This window comes from Megalobrama amblycephala, linkage group LG16 (assembly GCF_018812025.1).
Source record: "Megalobrama amblycephala isolate DHTTF-2021 linkage group LG16, ASM1881202v1, whole genome shotgun sequence".
Taxonomy (NCBI): domain Eukaryota; kingdom Metazoa; phylum Chordata; class Actinopteri; order Cypriniformes; family Xenocyprididae; genus Megalobrama; species Megalobrama amblycephala.
The window spans coordinates 10775730-10789033 of record NC_063059.1 but is presented as its reverse complement, the minus strand read 5'-3'; the positions used below and the strand labels follow the sequence as shown (position 1 = coordinate 10789033).

Below are 13304 nucleotides of genomic sequence, written 5' to 3'. Positions count from 1 at the left end.
AAATATGACTTTTCAAACGATTTGCCAATATTTTTCCGATAAGTTTTGTTTCTATTGGGATCAATGAAATAGGATGATAAGAAGAAACTAATAATGGATCACGTCCTGGTTTAGGAATTAGGGTTATATTGGCCTGATATAAAGTAGGAGGCAATTCAGATATGTCACGACTATATTTATACATGCGTAAAAGAAGGGGGGAAATTATGTCACCAAATTTCTTAAAGAATTCAATAGTAAACCCATCAGGGCCAGGAGATTTATTGTTTGTAAAAGAAAAAATGGCTTTATTAATCTCTTTAAGGCTTATGTCTGCATCTAGATGTTTAACTGCTTCTTCATTTAATTTAGGAAGATTCAAATTGGCTAGGAAATCTACTGCAGTGTTTGTAGTTGTATTGTCCTGAGACCGGTATACGCCTTCATAAAATTTAGCGAAGCTCCTATTTATATCAATTGGGTCGTTTATGAGTTTGCCGTTATTCAATCTAATTGAATGAATAGCTCGGGATGCTTGAGCCTGCCTCAACTGACGAGCAAGCAACTTTTGCGGCTTGTCTCCCAATTCAAAATATTTTTGTTTAACTTGATTAAGCATTTTTAATACATTTTTGGACATAAATGCATTATATTCATATTTTAATTTTACAATTTTGCCAAGCGTTTCAGCATTTTGAGTGGCTCTATATTCCTTCTCCAACTGTGCTAGCGCATCCTCGATTTCCTTCAGTTTACCTCTTTCCTGTTTCCTTTCTGCTGCCTCATATTCTATTATATTTCCTCTCAACACAGCTTTCATAGATTCCCATAAAGTTGCATCGTGAACATCACCTTCATCATTTGTAGAAATAAAAAAATCTATTTTCTCCCTAAGGTAATCACAGAAGCGAGTATCTTTTAATAAATTATTATTCATTCGCCATGTATATTCTCCCCTAATTATACCTAAATTCAAATCCAATGAATGTGGGGAGTGATCCGATATTAACACATTATGATATTTTGAGGCAACAGCCCTAGAAATTAATTTGGAATCAACTAAAAAATAATCAATTCTTGAATAAGATTTGTGCACAGAAGAGAAAAAAGAATAATCTCTGTCAGAGGGGTGGAGTACTCTCCAAATATCTACTATATTGAGATTTTTAATATAATTATTAATAGTTGTACAAGACTTTGATACAGTTAACTGACTTGGCTGTCTATCAAGAGCTGGGTCTAGGACGCAGTTAAAATCTCCTCCAATGATGACATTTGCGTTTTGTAGGTTAGGAATAGCTTCAAGTTACTTTAATGAAAAATGATGGATCGTCGAAATTCGGGCCATATAAATTGACAAGAGTAACTGGAGTCTGATTAATCATCCCTTGAACCACAATGTATCTGCCATTTTGATCTGAAATAGTTTGTTTATGTATAAATGGAAAATTCTTCCTAATAAGGATAGCAACTCCCCTAGCCTTTGTTGTAAAATTAGACTGATATACCTGGGAGGCCCAGGCTGGCTTAAGGCATCTCTGAGCTGTTTTTTTCAAATGCGTTTCCTGGAGAAAATGTATATCTGCTTTAAATGTCTTTATGTGCGCAAATACTTTCCCCCTTTTCAGTGGGCTATTTAAGCCACGTACATTCCAGCTTAAGAATCTAACCAACCCCTCAGTCGAATTACTCAGAGCTATAATCCAGTAGACATTTATGATAAAGTGCCCTTAGAACAACATAAATTATATAACATAACACAAGAACGCTGACATAATAATTAGTACATAGTCCCTCATAGAACTCAAAGAACATTCCCCCATACTCCCAGCAAGTCCATCTTTCTCTTCTACTTCACTTAAACCTAACATCATGGTGCTGTGGATGTAGGTTCCCATTCGTTATACCAATCGAAACAGAAACAAATATAGGCTATGCTCCATCCAACCTCCCTCTGAATTATTAATATCTTATTATATAAAAAATTAAATCTCACCCTTTTACCTTAAACAAATCAGTCTGATAACATGTAAGAGTTCAATGTCACTCATCTGCATTGTAGACCATCGAAATAACTGAACACATCGATGATTCAAAAACTTCAAAGTTCTTGGCCGCCGCTGGACCAGTTCGCCACCTTGTTCGCTCAGAAATTCGTTCGCAGATTCTGGGGTCTCAAACGTCGCCGTGATGCCGTCCGCTGTTACAATGAATCTTGCCGGAAAACGAAATCCGCACCGTATCTTCATAGCTCTACACTTCTCTCTGATGCTGTTGAACACCTGCCGCTTTTTCAAGGTATCCGTTGTCAGGTCTGGGTATATTGATACCCGTGCTCCCATATAGATCAGCGGTTGGTTCTGTCTGGCCAAACGTAAGACGAGCTCCTTGGTCTGATAATGGTGAAGCCTGACGATGATTGCTCTCGGCATACCGTTAGTCGCCGGTTTTAGACTACGGTGCGCCCGGTCCACCTGAACCGGAGTTTGAAAATGTTCCTCTCCAAAGAGCTTCGGAAGCAGCATTTCGACGAACCTGGAAGGTTGTCCTTGCTCCTCTTTTTCTTTTATACCTACTATCCGGATGTTTTGGCGACGGGATCGAGATTCCAAGTCGTCCAGTTTTGCATACATTTGTGATGACTCCGTAGTCAACTTTGAACACAGCAGCTCTAAGGCCTCAATACGCTGTTCATGTGCATTCGACGCTTGTTCAATTCCATCCACTCGCACGACAACTTCATCTACTGCATTTTTTAGTGTGGAGAGTGAAGTTGAGATATCGTTAAACCTCTTGTCCATATTGGCGCTAAGAGTATTAATAGCAACCATTAGGTCATCATTACTAACCGATGGAGCGGGGGAGCTCGTGCTAGCATCCGCTCCTTTAACGCCTTCGCTAGCTTTCATCGTCCTGGTTTCTTCCTCCTCTGCGCCTTCTCCTTCTCCTTTTTTAGCTTTGTTTGGCTTTGTCATTATTCAAAGAACTATGCGTGACTGAATTTTTATTGTTTTTTCACAAATAAAATGATTTAGGTGAGAAAATTAGGGAAGGTGAGGCAGAGCTTCAGAAAATGCGTCTATTCCATTTCGCGCCACCGGAAGTCCCCCCCAGAAATCCTTTTCAAAGGAACTGGGTGTTTAAAACCAAAATTTAATTTTATACTACCAAAAACTCTTTTTTGCTTCCGAGATCAAGGGCGTGCTCAGAGTGGTATGGCCGTAAGCGAAATCTGCAGCCAAGAGTGGGCTATTTAAGACATTCAGACACTCTTTATATTTTCAGAAAAAACATAAAGCTTACAGCACCTGGTATTCCCAGGCGGTCTCCCATCCAAGTACTAACCAGGCCCGACTCTGCTTAGCTTCCGAGATCAGACGAGATCGGGCGTGCTTTTTTTTTTTTTTTTTTTTTTTTTTTTTTATTAAGAAATTTCAATCAATAAAATACAATACAATAAATAATACAATAAAAATTACAGTTTTTCTTACACAATCACCTTTACATCACATACCCCACCTTACATCATACCTTTACATAAATAATTCAAAATTCTCCTGCACTTCCTGGCAGCTTCCACATTAATTCTTTTAAAACACGACAAACTTGAGGGGTAAAAACATGATAAAAAACATCCAACATATTTTCACATTTAAAATACACATACAGTCTTTCTATATATACCTCTGTTTTCCTTTTAAACACATTCCAAACATCCAACACAATTTTCTCTCTTTTTGCCACAACCCTTCTTTCCCATATCGCACTTTTCATCAACATTAGCCACAGGTTTATAAACTTTTTGTTTCGACACTTCTTCTCCCAACCAAACATCACCACTCTGTTCCATTCCAATACATTTTCATCCCAATCCACAGTCAAATCTTGAACCACACATTTACATTTCTTTAAAAAATCCTCCAGTTCTTTACAATATAAAAACATATGTAAAATCCATTCCTCCCTTTCTTGGCACACTTTACACATTGCATTTTGTTCCAACCCAATTTTGTTTAAAATATACTCAGTAAAAACCACTTTATGTCTTATAAAATACTCCAAACATTCCAATTTTGTCTCCACACATTTTCCTCTCATGTTTCTCCATATATTCTCTTCTTTTAAATCTTTAAACTTCTCCACCCAGTACTTATTTACAATCGGCTCTTTAAAAACACCATCTCTAAAAACACAATAAAACATTTTTACAGTACATTCTTTAAAATCACACAATTTTTCCCCCAGTTTCACATAAATGTTCTTTTCTTTTGGCTCTTCTTCCATACACTCTATTCTTTTAATCCAGTCCTTTGGTATAGCATTTTTAATGATTTCATATTTATTTGTTATTTCTTGCTTGTTGTACTCTTCTTTTGCTACTTCCATTGCGTCGAAAACATATTGTGTTGGTAAAAACCCCTCTTTAAACTCATATAAAACATCTCTTACTTTTGTAATTCCCACCTCCCACCATTTCTTAAAAAAGATCTCCTTTCCTTGGTTTAAAATACCGTTATTTAAGAATAAAGGCTGATTTAAAATGTTCTCTCTTCCTTGTGGATTAAAATGTACATTAGTTAAAAATTTTCCCCATGCGCTCATCAATTCCTTATAAAAATCTGGCAACCCTTCTGTCATCCACCTCTTTGTTCTCATCCACAGTATACTATCCCCCAAGTTAAAACTACCACATTTACTTAAAAAATATTCCATTGATTTCTTCCATGCCGTTTTATTTTCTTCATCTAAGTACTTTTTTATTATTTTCACTCTTAAGCTATTCTTTCTTTGTTCAAAATCCATTAAGCCCAATCCTCCTTTCCCCACTGCTCCTATTAACGTGTTGTATGCAATTCTTGCAGGCTTCCCATCCCATAAAAAATCTAAAAAACATTTTTTCAGCCTTTTTTCTGCCCACAACGGCATAGACGACACATATAAAACATACCATAATTTCGAAACCATTAAAACATTCAGGACTAAAACCTTCCCTTTTAAAGTTAAAGTTCTTAGTTTCCAAAATTTCAACCTTTTTTCAATACCCCCTAATAATTCTTCCCACATTGCTTCCTCTGCCTTTTTTTCATCCATTCCCATTAATACACCTAAAATCTTTATTTCTTTTGTTTCTTTAAAAACAAAATTATTTGTTAAATCTGGCGCCCTTCCAAATCTCATATACACAGTTTTTTCTGCATTTATTTTAGCACCTGATCCCTTACAAAACACCTGTATGATTCTCATCCCTTTTTTAACACTCTCTAGATTCTTTACCATTAGTGTAGTATCATCCGCATATTGAAATATTTTGTTCTCTTCTCCCTCGACACCAATTCCTTTTATTCCCTCTTCTTGTTTTATGGCCAGACCTAGTGGTTCAGAAACTAAAGAATATAAAAGAGCTGACAATGGACATCCTTGCCTTATTGATCTCGTAATTTTAAAACACTGTGTTAAAAAACCATTACATTTAATTTTCGTTACTGCACCTTTGTATAAAATCCTAATCCATTTAATAAAATTCCCTCCAAAACCAAAACTCTTTAAAACTCCAAATAAAAAATCATGTTCCACTCTATCAAATGCTTTCTCAAAGTCCAAACTAATTATATACCCTTCTCTATTCTTTTCTTTTATGTATCTTATTGTATCCTTTATGCCCATTGTTGTGTCTGCTATATCCTTTCCTTTAACCCCATACACTTGATTTGTTTTAACTATATTCGGCATTACTTCTTTTAATCTGTTAGCTAAAATTTTTGCTAGAATCTTTAGGTCAGTGTTAAGCATTGTAATTGGTCTGTAATTCTTTAAATCTACCTTTTCTCCTTTTCTTTTATATATCAATTTCATTAGACCCATTCCCATTCTTTGATTCATCTCCCCTTTCCTAAAAACCTCATCATATATTTCTTTTAAAACATTGGCTAAAAAATCTTTAAAAACTATATAAAATTCACTCCCCAAACCATCTATACCTGGACTTTTCTTTTTATTTAACTGACTTATTGCTCTCTTTATCTCTTCTTCGCTTATATCCTGTTCACACTCTTTTTTATCTACTTCTCCTACTCTAGTTTTTATCTGTTTTAGTAGCTCCAGTTTTTCTTCTTCTTTTACCCCCTCTGTACTAAATAAGTTCTCATAATATGATTTTACTACATTTAATATTTCCTCATTTGTATCTACAACTACTCCATTTTTTCCTCTTATTTCTTCAATCAGTCCCGCTTTCCCTCTTGTTTTTTCTAGATCGAAGAAGAATTTTGTGCACTTTTCCCCTTCTACTGTGTACTTTGCTTTACTTCTTAATTTTGCCCCTTTATATTTTTCCTCCTCCATTTCTATAAATTTTGCTTCAATTTCTTTTATTTTTTGTATATCTTTCCCGTTCTCATTTAGCTCTTTTTCCAGTTTTTCCCTTAATTCTCTTTCCCTTCTTTTTTTGCTTTTCTGTATTAAACTACAGTACTTCATTGTAAATTTTTTAACTAAATACTTCACATTTTCCCACCATATCCGTCTGTCTTCGTTGTACATTTCATTTTCTTTTTCTTTTTCAATGATTTCTTTAACACTTAAAACATAATCTTCATTCTTTAGAACCTCTGTGTTTAACACCCATACTCCCGGCCCTCTTTTCATTGTACTCCAGTCTATTTGCATAAAAATTGGCTTATGGTCACTTAGGCTTGTTTCTTCATATTTTATTTTCCCTATAAAACCTTCAATATTTCTTGTGCATAAAATAAAATCTATTCTTGTTCTACACATAAAATTCCCGACTAGTTGCCTCCTTGAGTATTCTTTCTTTTTTCCATTCCTTTCTCTCCATACATCAATCATATTGTTTTCTTCCATTAATAAGTTCAATTCTTTTCTTCCTTTATCGGTTTTAAAAACCATTCCCTCAACCATTTCTAATTTGCTAAAAACAGTATTAAAATCCCCCATCATAATAACTTCTTTGTATTTCTTTAAAAACTCTCTTAAAACTTTAAAATACTCTTTTTTCCCATTCTCTTCTGATGGTGCATGAACGTTGACCACAATCACTTTTTTTCCTTCATACTCCATTTCAACTGCTATACATTTCCCTTCTTTATCCTTATATATTGTTTTGCATGTTACCCCACTGTTTTCTTTTATTAAAACTGCTACTCCTCTGCCCATTCTATCATCACCATTGTTATATAGAACTTCTCCATTCCACCTTGTCCTTATTTCAGTTATGTACCCTTCTCTCCAGTTAGTTTCTTGCAATAAAATCACATCTTCACCCTTACACATTTCTTTCAATTTCTCAAATTTTCTTATGTCTAAAAGTCCCCGAGCATTAAAAGTAACAATTCTTAAAAGCATGAAACAAATATAAATATACATAAAACCCATCATTTCAGTTCATCTCCTGCAGATCCTTTAAAACGTCATACTTATTCACACTTTTAATTGAGTCCTCTTTTATTGTTTTTTTCCTAGCCGTCTCTAAATTGGGCATTACCTTAACCGGTCTTCTTCTTTTTGCTGACTTCAGTTGCTTCTCCTCTTTATCTTCTCCCCCTTCACTTTCCTTTACATCAGTTTCGTCCTTATTTCTTTGTTCATTAAGTTCCACAGTATCCAAAACACTTTGCAAACCTTCAGTCATATCCATTTGTGTCCATCCATCTCCCTCTTTTTGTACAGCAATCCGTTCTTTATTCCTCTGTTCTTTATTCCTCTGTTCCTTTAAATCCACAGCAACCAAAGCGCTCTCCAAACTTTCAGTCAAGTCCATCTGTGTCCATGTTTCCTCCTCTTGTTGCGATTGTATCAACTGTCCATTATATTCTCCCTCTTGTTCCTCAGTACTTGTATTTCCTGTTGTTTCACTGTTTTGTAGTACTCTCGGCTCATCTTCTTGCTCCTCGTTGTCTCGCTCATGCATCTGCCCGTCCACCCGCTGCTCCTCCTCCTCCTCGCTCCCCATCCAGCACTCACACTTATTTAAAACTTCTTTACAATCCGGGCACCGTACAGCATTGCAGTCTCTTGCAAAGTGCCCCCTCTCCTCGCACTTAAAACACTTAAAATCCGGACAATCTTTGACCACATGGTCAGGGCTCATGCACAGCCGACAGGTTTTCACCTGGTGGCTATGCATCACCCGACAGTATTGCGGTCCTTCTGCTGTCTCTATTTTCGTGCTGTACGGGAGGGAGGCAACTTCCTTCGGGAACCTCGTTTTCACAAACCTCGTCCCATCCTCAATACAAGTGCCCGGATACATTCTTCGCTTAATTTTGGAGATGGGGGATACCCCCCAACCCTCTAGTTTGTTTAAAATCTCTTCATCAGCAATGTAGACAGGCAGATGCATGAACGAGACAACGTAATCCCGGTTTTGCAGTCGTTTGACTTCACAGTTGACACCATTAATTGTGAGCCCGTCCATTAAAAACTCTGTATCGTCCTCACGTTCCAGTGTTACCTCATATTCCTTTGCTTGTTTGGGTCTAACTGCCAAAATCCTCCTGTCTCCGATCTGCTCCGTCACTGCTTTAATGATGTCCGCCGCCCTTGCATCTTTCACTTGTCCCACATCCACCGTTACTGTCGCTTCTTTTAAATACACTCGGTTCCCAAATTCCTTTCTTGCTTCCTTATCCTTTTCACTGCCATCTCGTCGTCGTTTAACCAGTCCATTGTCATTCCCATGCCGTTTTTCCTCCGCCATTGCCATGTCATTTACCGTTGATCCATCCATTGTAAACAAACAAAAAACAGAAGACAGACGCAAAATAACAAAATTCCTCCCAAACAGCGCAAGCTGCTGGGAGGAACAACTTAGACAAACAAAAAAAACTTAAACTTCTAATAAAACTAAGACTTCAACACAAGACAAAACTTAACAAACAAAAAGTTTGGTGAGCCTCTCCCACCTACTGCAGCCAAACACAATGTGGTACTCAATAGCGCCCTCAGAGTGGTATGGCCGTAAGCGAAATCTGCAGCCAAGAGTGGGCTATTTAAGACATTCAGACACTCTTTATATTTTCAGAAAAAACATAAAGCTTACAGCACCTGGTATTCCCAGGCGGTCTCCCATCCAAGTACTAACCAGGCCCGACTCTGCTTAGCTTCCGAGATCAGACGAGATCGGGCGTGCTCAGAGTGGTATGGCCGTAAGCGAAATCTGCAGCCAAGAGTGGGCTATTTAAGACATTCAGACACTCTTTATATTTTCAGAAAAAACATAAAGCTTACAGCACCTGGTATTCCCAGGCGGTCTCCCATCCAAGTACTAACCAGGCCCGACTCTGCTTAGCTTCCGAGATCAGACGAGATCGGGCGTGCTCAGAGTGGTATGGCCGTAAGCGAAATCTGCAGCCAAGAGTGGGCTATTTAAGACATTCAGACACTCTTTATATTTTCAGAAAAAACATAAAGCTTACAGCACCTGGTATTCCCAGGCGGTCTCCCATCCAAGTACTAACCAGGCCCGACTCTGCTTAGCTTCCGAGATCAGACGAGATCGGGCGTGCTTTTTTTTTTTTTTTTTTTTTTCAGAGCAGTACATCACATTTCTCCTTTACATTACATTTCTCCTTTACATTACATTTCTCCTTTACATCACATTTCTCCTTTACATTACATTTCTCCTTTACATCACATATCATACATCAAACATTTTCTTACAAAAGTTGTCGGTCTTGGAGGGAGATCAGATCAATAAAATACAATACAATAAATAAAACAATAAAAATTGCAGTTATTCTTATACAATCACCTTTACATCACATATCATACACCACCTTACATCATACCTTTACATAAATAATTCAATATTCTCCTTCACTTCCTGGCAGCTTCCACATTAATTCTTTTAAAACACAACAAACTTGTGGGTTAAAAACACGATAAAAAGCATCCAACATATTTTCACATTTAAAATACACATAAAGTCTTTCCATGTATACTTCTGTTTTTCTTTTAAACACATTCCAAACATCCAACACAATTTTTTCTTTTTTCGCCACAATTCTTCTTTCCCATATTGCACTTTTCATCAACATCAGCCACAGATTTATAAACGTTTTGTTTCGACACTTCTTTTCCCATCCAAACATCACCACTCTGTTCCATTCCATTACATTTTCATCCCACTCCACAGTCAATTCTTTAACCACACATTTACACTTCTTTAAAAAATCCTCCAATTCTTTACAATATAAAAACATATGTAAAATCCATTCTTCCTTTTCTTGGCACACTTTACACATTGCATTTTGTGCCATCCCGATTTTATTTAAAATAGACTCAGTAAAAACCACTTTATGTCTTATAAAATAATCCAAACATTCTAACTTTGTCTCCACACATTTTCCCCTCATGTTTCTCCATATACTTTCTTCTTTTAAATCTTTGAATTTTTCCACCCAGTACTTATTTACAATTGGTTCTTTAAAAACACCATCTCTAAAAACACAATAAAACATTTTTACAGTACATTCTTTAAAATCACACAATTTTTCCCCCAGTTTCACATAAATGTTCTTTTCTTTTGGCTCTTCTTCCATACACTCTATTCTTTTAATCCAGTCTTTTGGTATCGCGTGTTTAATGATGTCATATTTGTTTGTTATTTCTTGATTGCTGTATTCTTCTTTTGCTATTTCCATTGCGTCTATGACATATTGTGTTGGTAAAAAACCCTCTTTAAACTCATATAAAACATCTCTCACTCTCGTTATCCCCACTTCCATCCATTTCTTAAAAAATATCTCTTTCCCTTGTTTTAAAATATTGCTATTTAAGAACAGAGGTTGATTTAAAATGCTTTCTCTCCCATGTGGATCATACTCAACTTTTGTTAAAAACTTTCCCCAAGCACTAAAAATTTCTCTATAAAAACCAGGTAATCCTTCTGTCATCCAAATTTTTGTTTTCATCCATAAAATTCCATTCCCCATGTTAAAACCACCACATTTATTTAAAAAGTATTTCATTGTTTTCTTCCACTCAGTTTTGTTTTCTTCATTTAGGTATTTTTTAACAATTTTAACTCTCAAAGCATTTTTTCGTTGTTCCACATCCATTAAACCTAAGCCTCCCTTTTCCACCGCCCCTAAAATCGTGTTATGTGCAATTCTTGCTGGCTTTCCCTCCCATAAAAAGTCAAGAAAACATTTCTTCAACCTCTTTTCTGTCCATAACGGCATTTCAGATACATATAAAATATACCAAAGCTTAGAAACCATTAAAACATTCAATATTAAAACCTTACCCTTCAAATTTAATGTTCTTAATTTCCAAAAATTTAACCTCCTCTCTATATCTGTAACTAATTCCTCCCACATTTCATCTCTTACTTTCCTTTCATTCTTCCCCATTAAAATCCCTAAAATCCTCATTTCTTCCACTTCTTTGAACTTAAAACATTCTGTTAAAACCATAGCTTTACCAAATCTCATATATACTGTTTTGTCCTCATTTACTTTACTCCCAGACCCTCTACAATACTCATTTACAACATTCATTACTTCTTTAACACTCCCTTTTCCCTTTACAATTATTGTCGTATCATCAGCATATTGAAAAACTTTCCCCTCAGCCTTATTTTCTTCAATTTCAATCCCTATTATTCCTTCTTTTTCTCTAATTGCCAATCCTAAAGGTTCTGATACCAGTGAATATAACAATGCAGAAAGCGGACAACCCTGTCTGATTGAACGTGTGATTTTAAAACAGTCTGTTAAAAACCCATTACATTTAATCCTTGTTAGTGCACCCTTATATAAAATCTCAATCCATTTAATAAAATTCTCCCCAAAACCAAAACTCCTTAAAACCTCAAATAAATACCCATGCTCCACCCTATCAAATGCTTTTTCAAAATCCAAACTAATTACATATCCTGCTTCATTTTTTCCTTTCATGTACCATATTGTATCTCTTATACTCATTGTTATATCAGCTATATCTCTTCCTTTTACTCCATAAGCTTGGTTTGTTTTAATTATACTCGGCATTACTTCCTTTAACCTGTTTGCTAAAACTTTCGCTAAAATCTTAAGGTCTGTGTTCAGCATTGTGATCGGTCTGTAGTTTTTTAAATCTACTTTTTCTCCTTTCTTTTTGTATACCAGTTTCATTAACCCCATTCTTGTTCTTTCATTAATTTCTTCTTTTTCAAAAATGTCTATAAAAACCTCCTTTAAAATCGTAACTAAAACTTCTTTAAAACATATATAAAATTCAGTTCCCAAACCATCTATACCCGGACTTTTCTTTTTATTCAGTTGATTTATTGCTCTTTCAATTTCTTCCTCTCTGATTTCTTGGTCACATTCTTTTTTATCTTCCTCGCTTACCTTTGCTTTTATCCGATTCAACAATTTATTTTTTTCCTCTTCTTCCACACCTCTTGCACTAAATAGATCCTCATAAAAATACTTTATTTCTTCTAAAATTCTCTCATTCCCTTCTACAATTTCCCCATTTTTTCCTCTTATTTCTTTTATCGTTTCAGCTTTCCCTTTCTTTTTTTCCAGATCAAAAAAGAACTTTGTACATTTTTCTCCCTCCACCACATATTTTGCTTTGCTTCTTAACCTTGCCCCCTCATATTCTTTTTCTTCTATTTCTTTCAGTTTTCCCTCTATTTCCTTTATCTTTTGTATGTCTTTACTTTCTTTATTCAATTCAATTTCCAAACTTTCTTTTATTTCTTTTTCCTTGTATCTTTTACATTTCTGTATTAAGCGACAATATCTGATCGAGAATTTTTTGATTAAAAACTTTACATTCTCCCACCATATTCTCTTATCCTCTTCATACATTCCATTTTCCTTTTCTTTTTCTATAATTTCTTTAACTTTTGCCACATAATCCTCATTCCTTAAAACCTGCGTATTTAAAATCCATACTCCCGGCCCTCTTTGCATTTTACTCCAGTCCACTATAAAAAATAAAAACTTGTGATCACTAAAACTTGTTTCCTCATACTTAATCTTTTCAATAAAATTCTCCACATTCCTACTACATAAAACAAAATCAATTCTGGTTTGGCATACAAAACCTCCCACTATCTGTCTCCTTGAAAATTCTTTTTTCTGTTCATTCCTTTCTCTCCACACATCTATCATATTATTTTCCTCCATTAGTGCTTTTAATTCTTTCCTTCCCGTATCAGTTTTGAAAACCATTCCCTCAGCCATATCTTGTTTACTAAAAACTGTATTAAAATCCCCCATCATTATTATTTCTTTATACTTATTTACAATATTTCTTAAAACATTAAAAAACTCTTTCTTTTCCTTCTCCTCCACTGGTGCATGTACATT

At 35.5% G+C, this 13304-nt stretch overlaps 2 non-coding genes across 2 annotated transcripts; both read right to left on the bottom strand.

Moving 5' to 3' along the window:
* Positions 1-9030: 9030 nt before the first annotated feature.
* LOC125249824 lies at positions 9031-9149 on the bottom strand. Its single transcript, XR_007180677.1, has one exon. It is a non-coding gene; the product is annotated as a 5S ribosomal RNA (ribosomal RNA).
* A 69-nt stretch (positions 9150-9218) lies between these two features.
* Positions 9219-9337, bottom strand: LOC125249823. Its single transcript, XR_007180676.1, has one exon. It is a non-coding gene; the product is annotated as a 5S ribosomal RNA (ribosomal RNA).
* Positions 9338-13304: the final 3967 nt, after the last annotated feature.